Source organism: Sminthopsis crassicaudata, chromosome 4, assembly GCF_048593235.1.
Source record: "Sminthopsis crassicaudata isolate SCR6 chromosome 4, ASM4859323v1, whole genome shotgun sequence".
In the NCBI taxonomy this organism is placed as follows: domain Eukaryota; kingdom Metazoa; phylum Chordata; class Mammalia; order Dasyuromorphia; family Dasyuridae; genus Sminthopsis; species Sminthopsis crassicaudata.
The window spans coordinates 15,262,398-15,280,737 of record NC_133620.1 but is presented as its reverse complement, the minus strand read 5'-3'; the positions used below and the strand labels follow the sequence as shown (position 1 = coordinate 15,280,737).

General features: G+C 31.9%; 1 protein-coding gene across 1 annotated transcript in view; it reads right to left on the bottom strand.

Moving 5' to 3' along the window:
- Positions 1–18,340, bottom strand: part of LOC141541558 (RNA polymerase-associated protein CTR9 homolog) — a 101,790-nt gene that overhangs the window by 20,174 nt on the left and 63,276 nt on the right. The gene's annotated exons all lie outside the window — the stretch shown is intronic.

The window sequence follows — 18,340 nt, the reverse complement described above, 5'->3', positions numbered from 1 at the left end:
TTGTTTTATATTCGTATTGTTCACAAGCATCTGGTAAAAAATAAGTACTTAACAAATGATTATTGCTGCTCTCCCTACTCAACTCTGGACCCAGGACAGCATTCATCAGCAATGCCAAAATATGGTGTGTTCTACCTATTAATCATATATCAAAACATGGGCAATAAGTATTCCTCATTGACTTCCTCCAAGAATGAAAGACTGAGCTCTTGTACCACTTGGACCTGTCCAAAGCTAGGAGGAGCTGGCCCTTTTGGAGAATCACAGCTCTAAGGGACCTCACAAATGTCCAAACTGTTCATTTTACAAGTGAGGAAAATGAGAGAGAGAAATGGAATGATTTGAACTCAGGTCTTCCTCATAGCAAGCTACTAGGGTAGCATTCAAATAGAGTCTAGAAACACCTTTGTTTCTCTAGGTGTATCATAGTGCACAAAGTGCCTGGCAAAACGTCGGAAAGACCTATCTTCCTGAGTCAAATCTGGCTTCATACACTTTGTAGTTCTGTGACCTTGGGCAAGTCACTTTACCCAGTTTGTCTCAAATTTCTGATCAGTCAAATGAGCTGGAGAAGGAAATGGACAACTACTACAGTATTTCTGCCAAGAAAACCCCAAATGGGATCACAAAGAGTTGGGCAGGACTGAAAAACAACAGCCCTCTGTCAGAAATGATGTAGAAGGATTCTTATATTGGATAGAAAATTGGACTAGATGGGGATCTTTGTTTGAATTCTGCATGGTGTGACTTTATTCAAATTGTAATTTCTCTGAGCATCATTTTCTAATCTATAAATTGAGGTGGGTGGATTTAAATGTCTCCTGAGGTCTCTTTCAGCCCTAAATCTATAATCCATTAACCCTTAGGTTTCCAACTTTGTGGCTCCACCATCCCTAGGAATGGGAAATGTTGTGATTGAGTGATTTCTCCATGATTGTGCAGGTAGTAAGCAGCCAAAAGTGGGTTGGAAGTCTGGTTTTCACTCTTCTTATGTAAGAGTATGCTAAACCATACTCTTGAGGATTTGGAAGTCGGAGACAACGTCCCTCACCCAAAATCCACCTTAGAATCAGCAACAACCAATTTAAAATGCAGGGAAACAAGATGTGGAAATGAAGCCTTGCCTTCCTAGACCCCCCCCCCCATAATTGCATCCACATGGAGAAGGAAGGGCAACCTGGAAAAAGTTATCCCCTGTACTAAAAACCAACACGTTCAATTCAACTCCAAATTAATAAAAAGGGATTAGGTGACCACTATGGGAGAAATATGGCACTATATAGTATAAATATTATTTATTTATTTATTTATTTATAATGATTTATTATATTATACATATACATTACATGTATCATTTATATTATAAATATTTATATAAACACAATAAAATTTAAATAGTGCCTCAATGAATTTACATTTTATAATAAAAGAATAACAAAGAATAAAAGAAGCAGTTTAATGTGGTAGTTAAACTTTGACTCTTTTTTCCAAAACTGTATGACTCTGAGCCAATCACTTAGTCTCTCTGAGATTCAGTTTGCTCTTCTGCAAAATGGGCATAATATTGTTTATCTTTATGGGGTTGGGGGGCAGCTAGGTGGAGCAGTGGATAGAGCCCCAGCCTTGAATTCAGGAGGACCCAAGTTCAAATCTGGTTTCAGACACTTAACACTGCCTAGCTGTGTGGCCCTGGGCAAGTCACTTAACCCCAGCCTCAAAAAAAAAAAAAAAAAAAAAAAGACTATCTTCATGGGGTTGTTGTAAGTATCAAATGAAATGTTATATATCAAAAGTATTGGGGGGGGGCAGCTAGGTGGGGCAGTGGATAGAGCACCAGCCTTGAATTCAGGAAGACCCGAGTTCAAATGTGATCTCAGATACTTAACACTTCCTAGCTGTGTGACCTTGGGCAAGTCACTTAACCCCAGCCTCAGGGGGAAAAAAAAAGGATTGTGAAAAGCTCACATGCCTAGGTAAATGGCATTAGATGGGACAAGCAAAGGAGGGGTTTCCTAGGAGACAGAGGGGATGGAAAGGAAGAGGCGGTGGTCAAAACTACAGGGCAGCTTCCTAGTTTATCTAATGATGCTTAATGATTCTTAGCTCTTAATGCTTAGAAAGCAAGTTCTACCAATACTCTGTAGGTTTGGCTACCTTGGGGCAGAGCCATGATCAGTCGGTGCTAATGAGGATTCTAACAAATGTCATTTTTATTTGAACTTTGGAGTAGCTAGTTGGATTCTATGCTTGCAAGTAAGAACCTTGCGTTAATATCCACCAGAAAGTCTACGCTGACTTACCTTGTCATCCATATATCTCAACTGATCCTGAAAATATTATCACTATTATCAATAATAATAAATGGCAGCTCTTATTACAACATGCTAAGAGATAAGTAACTAAGATGAGAGCGGTGGCCCCTAGAGCACTTCCAGGATTTGTTTTGCTTTGCATTTGCCCATTCATTAAAACTACAACTGCTTGGCCCTGAAGAGGTGAATTGAAGAGCTAATGAATGGGTTTGGACGGCTCGACCCTTCCCAATAGACTCCTCTTACTCTCTGGTGATTGTCAGCCAGCCCCAGCCCCTCGGTGAAAGGACAAAAGGTGAACCTGGGCCAGAGGGAGCGATTATCTCAGGAAGCTGGGGGAGTTTGCCAACCCCCCAATCCCTCCCCAGTTCTCCAGTTCCCTTTCATTTTCCCAAGATCAAGAAGTTCCCAGGAGATGTTCAAGGAGAAGCAAAAAAGAAAAGAATCAAAGGGTGAAAATTCTGGGGAAAATATCAGATGGAAGAGTTACACACAAGAGATAATGGGGATAAATTGGATGCATCTGAAGCAGCCCCAGTCTGCACAGATTGGACTTTTTTGTTAATGTTCCCTTCTTTCCCTCTCTCTGCTCTGTCTGTCTGTAGAGTATATGTACATATTACATATATATATATATATAAAATCATATTCTCTAGATATGTCTACATAGAGAGTATATGTATATATTACATATATATAAAATCACATTTTCTAGATATGTCTATATAGAGAGCATATGTATGTATTATATATATAATCACATTCTCTAGATATATATAGATATATATATATATATCTGTATAGAGAGTATATGTATATATTACATATATATAAAATCACATTTTCTAGATATGTCTATATAGAGAGCATATGTATGTATTATATATATAATCACATTCTCTAGATATATATAGATATATATATATATATATATATATATATCTGTATAGAGAGTATATGTATATATTACATATATATAAAATCACATTTTCTAGATATGTCTATATAGAGAGCATATGTATGTATTATAAATATAATCACATTCTCTAGATACATATGTCTATAGAGAGACTATATGTATATTATATATATACTTAAAATCACGTTCTCTAGATATATGTCTATAGAGAGAGTATATGTATATATTGTATATATAATAACATTCTCTAGATATATATGTCTATTGAGAGACTATATGTATATATATATTATATATATACATTTAAAATCACATTCTCTAGACATATGTCTATAGAGAGAGTATATGTATATATTGTATATATAATAACATTCTCTAGATATATATGTCTATTGAGAGACTATATGTATATATATATATATATATATATATATATTATATATATACACATTTAAAATCACATTCTCTAGACATATGTCTATAGAGAGAGTATATGTTGTACATACTACATATATATAAAATCACATTTTCTAGATGTGTCTATAGAGTATATGTATATGTTACATAGATATATAAAATCACATTCTCTAGATAGATATAGATATAGATATCTATATAGAGAGTATATGTATATATTACATATATAATCACATTCTCTCTATATATATGTCTATAGAGTATATGTATATATATATATATATATTATGTATTTAAAATCACATTCTCTAGATATATGTCTATAGAGAGAGTATATGTTATACATATTACATATATATAAAATCACATTTTCTAAATATATATATATAGAGAGAGAGAGTATATGTATATATTATATATATATATATATATAATCACATTATCTAGATATATATGTCTATTGAGTATATGTATATATATATATATATATTATATATATTTAAAATCACATTCTCTAGATATATGTCTATAGAGAGAGTATATGTTGTACATATTACATATATATAAAATCACATTTTCTAGATATGTCTATAGAGTATATGTGTATGTTACATATATATATAAAATCACATTCTCTAGATATATATATCTATAGAGTATATGTATATATTATATATATATATATATATATATATATTTAAAATCACATTCTCTAGATATATGTCTATAGAGAGAGTATATGTTGTACATATTACATATATATAAAATCACATTTTCTAGATATGTCTATAGAGTATATGTATATGTTACATAGATATATAAAATCACATTCTCTAGATAGATATAGATATAGATATCTATATAGAGAGTATATGTATATATTACATATATAATCACATTCTCTATATATATATGTCTATAGAGTATATGTATATATATATTATGTATTTAAAATCACATTCTCTAGATATATGTCTATAGAGAGAGTATATGTTATACATATTACATATATATAAAATCACATTTTCTAGATATGTCTATAGAGTATATGTATATGTTACATAGATATATAAAATCACATTCTCTAGATAGATATAGATATAGATATCTATATAGAGAGTATATGTATATATTACATATATAATCACATTCTCTCTATATATATGTCTATAGAGTATATGTATATATATATATATATTATGTATTTGAAATCACATTCTCTAGATATATGTCTATAGAGAGAGTATATGTTATACATATTACATATATATAAAATCACATTTTCTAAATATATATATAGAGAGAGAGAGAGTATATGTATATATTATATATATATAATCACATTATCTAGATATATATGTCTATAGAGTATATGTATATATATATATTATATATATTTAAAATCACATTCTCTAGATATATGTCTATAGAGAGAGTATATGTTGTACATATTACATATATATAAAATCACATTTTCTAGATATGTCTATAGAGTATATGTGTATGTTACATATATATATATATATATAAAATCACATTCTCTAGATATATATATCTAGAGAGTATATGTATATATTTTATATATATATATTTAAAATCACATTCTCTAGATACATGTCTATAGAGAAAGTATATATATATATATATATTACATATATATAAAATCACATTTTCTAGATATGTCTATATAGAGAGCATATGTATGTATTATATATATAATCACATTCTCTAGATATATATAGATATATATATATATCTGTATAGAGAGTATATGTATATATTACATATATATAAAATCACATTTTCTAGATATGTCTATATAGAGAGCATATGTATGTATTATATATATAATCACATTCTCTAGATATATATAGATATATATATATATCTGTATAGAGAGTATATGTATATATTACATATATATAAAATCACATTTTCTAGATATGTCTATATAGAGAGCATATGTATGTATTATAAATATAATCACATTCTCTAGATACATATGTCTATAGAGAGACTATATGTATATTATATATATACTTAAAATCACGTTCTCTAGATATATGTCTATAGAGAGAGTATATGTATATATTGTATATATAATAACATTCTCTAGATATATATGTCTATTGAGAGACTATATGTATATATATATATTATATATACATTTAAAATCACATTCTCTAGACATATGTCTATAGAGAGAGTATATGTATATATTACATATATATAAAATTACATTCTCTAGATATATATATATCTATATAGAGAGTATATGTATATATTGTATATATAATAACATTCTCTAGATATATATGTCTATTGAGAGACTATATGTATATATATATATATATATATATATATATATATATATATATATATATTATATATATACACATTTAAAATCACATTCTCTAGACATATGTCTATAGAGAGAGTATATGTTGTACATACTACATATATATAAAATCACATTTTCTAGATATGTCTATAGAGTATATGTATATGTTACATAGATATATAAAATCACATTCTCTAGATAGATATAGATATAGATATCTATATAGAGAGTATATGTATATATTACATATATAATCACATTCTCTCTATATATATGTCTATAGAGTATATGTATATATATATATATTATGTATTTAAAATCACATTCTCTAGATATATGTCTATAGAGAGAGTATATGTTATACATATTACATATATATAAAATCACATTTTCTAAATATATATATATATAGAGAGAGAGTATATGTATATATTATATATATATATAATCACATTATCTAGATATATATGTCTATTGAGTATATGTATATATATATATATATTATATATATTTAAAATCACATTCTCTAGATATATGTCTATAGAGAGAGTATATGTTGTACATATTACATATATATAAAATCACATTTTCTAGATATGTCTATAGAGTATATGTGTATGTTACATATATATATAAAATCACATTCTCTAGATATATATATCTATAGAGTATATGTATATATTATATATATATATATATATATATATATATATATATTTAAAATCACATTCTCTAGATATATGTCTATAGAGAGAGTATATGTTGTACATATTACATATATATAAAATCACATTTTCTAGATATGTCTATAGAGTATATGTATATGTTACATAGATATATAAAATCACATTCTCTAGATAGATATAGATATAGATATCTATATAGAGAGTATATGTATATATTACATATATAATCACATTCTCTCTATATATATATGTCTATAGAGTATATGTATATATATATTATGTATTTAAAATCACATTCTCTAGATATATGTCTATAGAGAGAGTATATGTTATACATATTACATATATATAAAATCACATTTTCTAGATATGTCTATAGAGTATATGTATATGTTACATAGATATATAAAATCACATTCTCTAGATAGATATAGATATAGATATCTATATAGAGAGTATATGTATATATTACATATATAATCACATTCTCTCTATATATATGTCTATAGAGTATATGTATATATATATATATATATTATGTATTTGAAATCACATTCTCTAGATATATGTCTATAGAGAGAGTATATGTTATACATATTACATATATATAAAATCACATTTTCTAAATATATATATATATAGAGAGAGAGAGAGTATATGTATATATTATATATATATAATCACATTATCTAGATATATATGTCTATAGAGTATATGTATATATATATATTATATATATTTAAAATCACATTCTCTAGATATATGTCTATAGAGAGAGTATATGTTGTACATATTACATATATATAAAATCACATTTTCTAGATATGTCTATAGAGTATATGTGTATGTTACATATATATATATATATATAAAATCACATTCTCTAGATATATATATCTAGAGAGTATATGTATATATTTTATATATATATATTTAAAATCACATTCTCTAGATACATGTCTATAGAGAAAGTATATATATATATATATATTACATATATATAAAATCACATTTTCTAGATATGTCTATATAGAGAGCATATGTATGTATTATATATATAATCACATTCTCTAGATATATATAGATATATATATATATATCTGTATAGAGAGTATATGTATATATTACATATATATAAAATCACATTTTCTAGATATGTCTATATAGAGAGCATATGTATGTATTATATATATAATCACATTCTCTAGATATATATAGATATATATATATATATCTGTATAGAGAGTATATGTATATATTACATATATATAAAATCACATTTTCTAGATATGTCTATATAGAGAGCATATGTATGTATTATAAATATAATCACATTCTCTAGATACATATGTCTATAGAGAGACTATATGTATATTATATATATACTTAAAATCACGTTCTCTAGATATATGTCTATAGAGAGAGTATATGTATATATTGTATATATAATAACATTCTCTAGATATATATGTCTATTGAGAGACTATATGTATATATATATATATTATATATACATTTAAAATCACATTCTCTAGACATATGTCTATAGAGAGAGTATATGTATATATTACATATATATAAAATTACATTCTCTAGATATATATATATCTATATAGAGAGTATATGTATATATTGTATATATAATAACATTCTCTAGATATATATGTCTATTGAGAGACTATATGTATATATATATATATATATTATATATATACACATTTAAAATCACATTCTCTAGACATATGTCTATAGAGAGAGTATATGTTGTACATACTACATATATATAAAATCACATTTTCTAGATATGTCTATAGAGTATATGTATATGTTACATAGATATATAAAATCACATTCTCTAGATAGATATAGATATAGATATCTATATAGAGAGTATATGTATATATTACATATATAATCACATTCTCTCTATATATATGTCTATAGAGTATATGTATATATATATATATTATGTATTTAAAATCACATTCTCTAGATATATGTCTATAGAGAGAGTATATGTTATACATATTACATATATATAAAATCACATTTTCTAAATATATATATATAGAGAGAGAGAGTATATGTATATATTATATATATATATAATCACATTATCTAGATATATATGTCTATTGAGTATATGTATATATATATATATATATATATTATATATATTTAAAATCACATTCTCTAGATATATGTCTATAGAGAGAGTATATGTTGTACATATTACATATATATAAAATCACATTTTCTAGATATGTCTATAGAGTATATGTGTATGTTACATATATATATAAAATCACATTCTCTAGATATATATATCTATAGAGTATATGTATATATTATATATATATATATATATATATTTAAAATCACATTCTCTAGATATATGTCTATAGAGAGAGTATATGTTGTACATATTACATATATATAAAATCACATTTTCTAGATATGTCTATAGAGTATATGTATATGTTACATAGATATATAAAATCACATTCTCTAGATAGATATAGATATAGATATCTATATAGAGAGTATATGTATATATTACATATATAGTCACATTCTCTATATATATATGTCTATAGAGTATATGTATATATATATTATGTATTTAAAATCACATTCTCTAGATATATGTCTATAGAGAGAGTATATGTTATACATATTACATATATATAAAATCACATTTTCTAGATATGTCTATAGAGTATATGTATATGTTACATAGATATATAAAATCACATTCTCTAGATAGATATAGATATAGATATCTATATAGAGAGTATATGTATATATTACATATATAATCACATTCTCTCTATATATATGTCTATAGAGTATATGTATATATATATATATATTATGTATTTGAAATCACATTCTCTAGATATATGTCTATAGAGAGAGTATATGTTATACATATTACATATATATAAAATCACATTTTCTAAATATATATATATATAGAGAGAGTATATGTATATATTATATATATATAATCACATTATCTAGATATATATGTCTATAGAGTATATGTATATATATATATATTATATATATTTAAAATCACATTCTCTAGATATATGTCTATAGAGAGAGTATATGTTGTACATATTACATATATATAAAATCACATTTTCTAGATATGTCTATAGAGTATATGTGTATGTTACATATATATATATATATAAAATCACATTCTCTAGATATATATATCTAGAGAGTATATGTATATATTTTATATATATATATTTAAAATCACATTCTCTAGATACATGTCTATAGAGAAAGTATATATATATATATATATTACATATATATAAAATCACATTTTCTAGATATGTCTATAGAGAGTATATGTGTGTATGTATATATATACATATATATATATATATAAATCACATTCTCTAGATAGAGAGATAGACCCATAGGTGGAGACAGGTGAGAAGCAGTTCCCCAACACACAGATAACTAAGCTGAACTAATCATTATTTGAGGCTCTCAGGCTATCACTGAAGAGCAGGGGTATCATTCTAATGCTGTCAAGCCCAATCCACATTCTGGTATATTCTCCTGAATATCAATCGTTAATTGCAGTTAATACTCTATGACCCCGTGACTAGCACCCCATGATCATTCAGCCTGTTAACCCAAATGAGCTTTAAACCAAGAAGACATAGTAAAAACAAGATTGACAGAGGTTTCTTCCCCACACCCAGGAGCTATATTCTCCCCTCTGTGAAAGTGGGCTGCTTAAACCTTAGCCCGGCCAAGTTTCCTTCTGGATGACACTCAGCCAGGAGTGAGCCTTTCCCGTTCACTTAGGGCCATGGCTGTCGGTGCCTCCCTGGCTCACCTGGCTGCAATCTCTGGGACTGACTCCAGCTCCTGGACCTGGCCTCCAGGCCAACCATTCCAAGCTCATGGCCCGCTCTGTCTTCAATACTCATTAACTTAAGAACAGGAAGCTACAGACACAACAGGGACAGAAAGCACCTGCAGGATCATGTGCTCATGGATTATCCACTGGGGTCGGGAGAGAGGAAGGGGACACAGGCCTTCCACAAACACTGCCACCTTCCTACTGGCTCATTTTGAAAGAGCCCTTCCCCTTCTCTGAAGCTGACAGCAATGCATCCTCCTTATTTACCACCAGGAAATGGAAGAGATGGAGTTTTCCCCATGTTCTCTCCATTTTCACCTTTTAGAATCCCTAGAAACCTTCCCAGTATAACTTGGGGATCAAACTAGGAGAGGTCTCTCCTGAGCCCCTCAGGTGACAGAGTCCATTCTGTGAAATTGTTTTATGCTATTTTATATACTTTTAAAATGCTTTTTTATATGCTTTATATACTTTGCCATTATTTATTTATGTGAATATTCTATTTTTCTCTCCTACCCCCATCTCAGGAAGATGTAAGCTCCTAAAGATTCCTCAACATCAATTTACAGAATCTTAGTATTGTATTGTATATGTACTATTTTGCATTCCATATAGCAAAGGCAAAGCCCCAATAATTTCTCTAACAGTGTTCCTCCAGCCCCAGCTTGAAAAACTCTGAAGAAGGTGGGGAGGTGGCGAGAGAAGCCATTCCCTCTCCCACCCATAGCCCCACCCACTTTGGGACCGGTCTCATTGTTAGAGAGTGGAAAGACCCATTGTCCCAAGTTCTGATCTCAGGAAGGAAGTAGGGCTGGTTTCCTCTCCACAAAACATTCTGACAGGTATTTGAAGAAAGCTCTTGCACCCCACCTCCTTGGCCCATTATTCTCATTTTCCCCAAGCTAAAACATCCTCCTTTCTTTCAAATAATCTTCCTGTGACATGGAGTCAAGACCTTTAAGTTTTGTCTCTGGGTGTCTGACAATGCTTATTAAATGTCTGCTGAATTGAGATAAATGTAGAAGAGGAATGGTATATACTTTACTCAAAAAGGAATAAACTAGCTTGAACTGGACTTGGAATCAGGAAGCTTTAGTTCAAAATCAGCCTTAGACACCCAAACTGTCCTGCTTATCTAAAATAGGGCAAAATGAATGAATGAATGAATGAATTAAAAAATGAATAAATAAATGAGAAATAAATAATAATGAATGAATTAGTGAAAATAGTAAATAAAGCAGTTTCAACAAATTTAAAAAGTTAATTAAAAAAAGCACCTGTCTCTCAGAGTTGTTATGAGAATGAAATGAGATCCTATTTGTAAAGACCTTTGTAATTCCTAAAGTGTTAAATAAATGTTAAATTTTACAGTCATGAGGCAAAAGGGGAGGAGACACAGGGGAAAAGATTTCAGGAATTGCTTCATCCACATCCTTCAGTTCTTTGGTGAAGAAACTGGGACAGAGAGAGGGGAACCAAATTTGCTCAACATTATGCAGCCAAGAAATAGAATCATAAGGTCATAGTTAAATCAGAAGTAACTTCAGTGGCCTTGAGTCATTGATCTCAGGCTGAAGAGGACCTTGGAAGTCATCTAGTCTAACTCTTTCTTTTTACAGATGAGGAAACTATGACCTAATGAATTTAAATGCCTTGTCTAAGGTCACTCAGGTACTAAGTACTATTGCCAGGACTCGAATGCAGGTTTTCTGACTCCAAATCCAGTATCCTTCCCACTGCGCCATGTATACAGTTCCTGCCTGTCTGGTAAAGTGCCCCTCCTATTGCATCTTGTTGCCTGAGACTCGGTCCCTTGGCTGATCTTCTATAAGAAACAAAAAGAATCAGGAATAGGGACCGTAGCAGTAATGTCAATGACAGAGAGAATTTCTGGATGAGAAAACACCTCTTCCCAATGCAACTAATAGTCATAATGGGGTGCCAAACCAGCAAGAAGGTAATAACCTTGCTGGGTCACCCAGCCAAGAAGCTTGGCTCAGATTCAGTGTCTAAAACTATCAAAGTGAATGCCTGGGGTAGCCCAGGGAAGGAAGGATGGTGGAGGCAGGGAAGGCCCTCAGATGATCTCCTGGATATAATCCAGGAAGGATGCTGTCTTATTTCATAGGAGGTTGAGCCTCCACTATGCACCTGGACATTCTCTCCTCTGCCCTGACTTTCTCTTTCAGTAAAACCAAAGCCCAGAAGTTGTGTGACAAGGCAAGTGTCCAAGGTCATCTCTTTCTCAGGTTCCCTGAGCATTTGGAAGAATCTTTTCTCTAATATGATCAACTTGAGGTAGTATTCCCAACATCTGGAGCCATTAGTTCCATTAATTTTTTTGTTGTTGTTGCTATTATCCAGTCATATCTGACTTCAGATCCCCTTTGGGGTTGTCTTGGCAAAGATACAGAAGTGGTTTACCATTTCCTTCTCCAGCTCAATTTACAGAGAAGGAAACTGAGGTAAAGAAGATTAAGTGACTTGCCTTGAGTCACATATTCAACTACTTAACATCAATCACTTTTTACAGATATTGACTTTGACAAGAACAGAAGAATAAAGATTTTCCTGCACATCTTGTGGGCATCTTTCCCCTTATAGTACCTCAGTCTGTAGGCTCAGACCTAATACCATTTCTACGTAGTATTGATTCTACCTCATTTACTTCCAAATGTAGAATGACTGCCAGCGCTGGTCTGAGTTGAGATCATATTTTTGATATTACAATGATTATCAAACCTGCCACAGATTCTGACTCCCATACTCCTGGAGGCTCATCCTGCTAACCTTTGGAACCTCACAAAGTTGGAACCTCCACATTGATCTTTACCTAAATGGAAAAAACAAATATCAAAGCAAACAAAAAACCAGTGCTGGATTCACAGGGCTATTCATGACTTGCCTTGGACGGAGGCAGCCTGATCAGACCTCTGGCTCTTGCTCATTTGTTTAACCAAACTCTATCAACAAGGGAGATCCACCAGAGATCCACCAAGAGGGAGGACTGAGGCTTTTGGAAAGTTCTGGTTCCAGAGCTAGCCAATTAAAGAAGCTGCCTGCCTCTCACCACACGATTAACAGATAGGAAACAGTTACAAAATGTCTCCACATACTCCAGATCTCCCCAAGGCTTTTCTGTCATTATAACTTGCTCAGAAGCGAGCTTCCCAGCCTCTTCTGTGTGAGAAATTTGCATCAGCCAAATGCACTCCGTACACAGATCATTCCCCGTTACAGACAAAACACATTCAAGGTAGTTACGGAAAGGAGGCAATAAAATCCCCAGCTCAAAAAGACACATGTGAGTGCTGAAAATATAGTTAACAATCTGAGATAACTAATTGGTGCTCCTAACACAAGTGGACAGATTTGAAATTGTTAAGTTTCACTAAGACTTTATGGGTTCAGATCCCCTAATGGGAATATGGCTTGGGAAGTATACATTTTCTTCCAAAGGAATCAAGGAGATAAAGGGGGGGAAGGAAAGCAGCATTGTATATCAAGAAGACATATTTATGTGGAGAAATTCAGGACCTGGAGAGAAATGAATGCATGGATGAAGCTCAATGGAGCAGAAACAGAAGGGATTTTTTTCCCCATTTGGCATATATTACAGACCATGTGGACGGAAAGGGAAAATTGACGAGAAGCTCAGAAAATGGATCACCCCCCTGGCACAGAAACAGTATAGAGTAGTGATGGGAGATGTCAATTATCCAGACTTCTGCTCGAATTCTCTCTCTGCCCAAAGGAGAAGAGCTGACAAATGTGGAACTTGCCTTAATAATAATTTCATCCTTCAAAAGATGGAAGGGGGAAGGAGAAAGGAATAAGTATTTATTAACTGACAACTCTGTCAGGCACTGTCCTAAGCACTTTACAAATATTACCTTATTTGGTTCTCAGGACAATCTTGGGGAGTAAATTTTTTTATTATCCCTATTTTACAGATGAAGAAACCAAAACAGACAGAGATTAAGAAAGAGCCAGTGAGTGGAAACCCAAGATAAATAATCATTCCTAGAGCTATACCTATACTAAATGAGTTCAGATCACTGGGCCCATACATACTATGTCCTAGGATTCTGAAAGAACTGATCTATATGATTACAGAGCTGATATTAAAGATCATTCAAAGATCTTTGAGGAGTCAAAGGCTTAGAGAAAGAAAAATATAATTGTCATTTTTTTTAAATTGGAAGATGTTGAATGCTAGCTATTTATCAATAAATTTTACTTGATTTCCTAGCAAAATTATAGAACAGGAAACTTTCTAATTCTATAGGTTGCAGAAAAGATGCTGGCATCCATTGGTAGAGGGATATTCCTCATTTTAGAGTTCCCTAATGACAATAAAATCACAAATTCAGTTCTCACCTCTGGCACTTTACAGAACCTTTAGTACATATATATATATATATATATATATATATATATATATATATATATATATATATAGCACATTGGCATGTAAATATATACCCCACATCCTTCCAGATACAATTTCTCTGTGTGCAAAATGAAAGAAGTACTAATTCCCTGAGACAGAGCAATCTGGAATATTGTGTTCAGTTATGGGTAATATTTTAGGAAGAATTAAGACAAATAGATGAATATTAGGGAAAAAAATCACCAGGGTGGTGAAAAGCTAGAAAACATGACATTCCAAAAGCAAATAAAGACTGAAGACAAGAAGATGGATGGGATAAAATGGAGCTGTTCTCAAGTACATTGGGAGCTGTTTTGTAAAGAGAGTTTAGATCTGTTCTTTTTGGCTATTAGTGGAAGCTATAGAGATGACGGTTTCAGGCGAGTGTCAGGGAAAAAATGTTCCAAAAGCAGAATGTGCTGCCTTTGTCAGCAGCAATGGGGGCTACAAACTGAGGCTAAATGGCCACCTGTTTGACAATATCATACATGGGGATTCAGGTTGGATGAGATGATCTCTAAGCTCTGAGAGCCTGTCATTTTAAGACTTGAAAGATCAAGGCAGAGGAGGAAAGAATAATAGCACCATTGAATGAACACTTTATGGACTTCTATTACAGAGGCCTGAAAGGCTCTATTAATTCAAAAGGAGGCTCTTATAGAGTGGGGACATAACTCTGACACTGCTAGTCCCAGATGTTTACATAAGAAGGAGATTATTGGGTGACATCTGCACAGCAGATCAGACTTCCAAAATCCCAGTATTTTTCCATTAAAGATAGAGCTCAAGGATTCAAGATGCTTCTAACAGATTGAAAGAGAGATTGGGGAAAATACAGATAATTGGGCTCATTGGAGGCCAAAGGAATCCACCATGTGCTACAGCGCTGGGCTTCCCTGATGATGAAGAATCCAAAGAAAAATCAAGACATGTCTCTAAGAATCCATCTGTTTAGGTGTGAGCATATAGTGGAGTGCCTTGGATCCTGAGGGAAGCTGGAACTGAATTCGGGTTACCGAAAATCAATAATATGGTGGAAATCCCTTGGGAGGGATGTTTCTCAGAGTTAATAAGAGGGAGGATGGAGAGATGGCAGAAAGGCAAATGGAAATCAGCAGAGGAATAATGTAAGGAAAGGCCTGAGACTAGAGACTCAAAAAGAAAGATGAATGGTGGAGAAAAAGAGAAATGTTTGCCACTCAGAAAAAAATCCATAGACAGGGATGAACCGTAGTGTGGAGATGCTGGAAGACACTGTAATTTCAAGAAGGAAGACTGAAGGGGGGAGAGAAGAAATAAATGGGAAAAACAATCATTTGAGGAAGAAAAGATGAAATTAGCTTTTGAAAATCATATAAAATTAAAAGTTATTTTAAAAAAGGGAAATGTGGATGTTTTGAATGTTTCTTTAATTCATTTTCTCAGTCTTTCCTTGATTTCCTGATCCCTTTGCAGAAATTCATCATTTTGCACCTTATCAGCTCCCAAATTCTCACCTTCTCCCGCTTTCCCAGCATCAGGATTTCATTAGCCTGGCAGGGGCAGGGACTGATTTCTACCTGTCTTTGCACCCTCAGCACTTAGCACAGCCAGAGTAGCTGCTTAATCAATATTTATTGGCTCTAACCCTGACCCTGACTTACTCAATCTCAGGCTTCTTCTGATGTGAAGAGGAGAATTCTTAATTGCAGTTAGCTGGTGCAGAGGCAACAGTGTTCAGCTTGGAGTCAGGACACCCTCAATCCAAATTCAGCCTTGAACACTTGCTAAGTCGGTGATTCTGATCAAGTCACTTTACTCCACCTCAGTTTCTCCATCTGTAAAATGGAGATAATACCTATCTTCCAGGGTTGTTGGAAGGACAAAATGAATGCATCTATATAAAGCACTTTGCAAATGTTAAAGAAATATATAAACATTAGCAATTATTATTTTTCCCAGCTCTGTACTTTGCTCCCAATTTTCCTAATACCAGAACAAGGGTTTGAGTGGTCAGCAATCTCAAAGGTTAAGTAGGTAAAAGTTCTTTAGGAAAAGGAATCTTTAACTGGATAAGATGGGAGATCAAGAAGGGCTTCTTGTAAATAATGGCACCTGAGCTAGTAGCTGCATGCTAAATACTTGTCCAATGAAATGGTAATTCTTTGAATTTCGATAACATAAACTGAAATTGAAGTATAAAAGATATGTGGATACTAAAGCCACTCCTAAGCCACTCCTGTGGCTGTCTACACTATCTAGTCATAGTATTAGATCTACTGTCAATTCAGAGTTGAAACTATAATGGGGCAGATGGGACTTTGGGACAAAATGGGTGTCAGAATGAAATGAACATTGCTTATTTCTTTTAAATTAACATTGCTTATTTTTAAAATATTTTTGATAATTTATTAATTTTATAATATATTTTTGACAGTACATATGCATGGGTAATTTTTTTACAACATTATCCCTTGTATTCACTTTTCCAAATTTTCCCCTCCTTCTCTCTACTCCCTCCCCTAGATGAAAGGCAATCCCGTATATATTAAATGTGTTACAGTATATCCTAGATACAATATATGTGTGCAAAACCAAATTTCTTCTTGCTCAGTAAGAATTGGATTCCGAAGTTACAAAGTAACCTGGGTAGAAAGACAATAGTGCAAACATTTTACACTCCTTTCCCAGTATGAACATGTTAAAAAAGAAAAGTCACTGGGATTTCTGTAGCAGACCAAAACAATTGATATTGGGACTCCAGAATAATTAACTAAAATAGGAGTCTATCAGATATTGAATCTCCACCAACAACAACGGTGATTGCATCCCAGGTTCTATTCTCCCCCATCTGGTGCTACTCTGCTTCCTTCCACAACATGGGTTCCATAGTCTTAGGCAGTGCCTCAGATGATTTAAATATACTCCATGTGATTCATAATGCTTGCCCCAGATCCCCCAAATCAGGAACATGGGGAGCCAGAGAAAGGATGAGGACTTTTTTCAGGACAAAGGAAAAACAATCAATCTCTTAGTATGTGACTGGACCCACTGATTATACTCACCAGCTACAACAGTGGGAAAGCAGGTAGGCAGTCTTGAACTTGGAGCTCAGAGCAGAGCTAGGAACGAGGCTGCTCTGGAGAAAATGGATCAATGACTTTTGCCATTTGTAGCTGGTGTTATTTCTGGGTCCTTACAGCAATGTCAAATCTGGAAAAGGGAGGTTGTGGGCTGAGAGGAGAGCTACACAGGACATGGAAACATAGGCAGAAACAAGCAGAGAAAAGCTCGACACCCAAGCATAGAAGCCAGGACCCAAGTTTAAGCAAATTTAAGAAGTGCTCGATAGTGCTCTC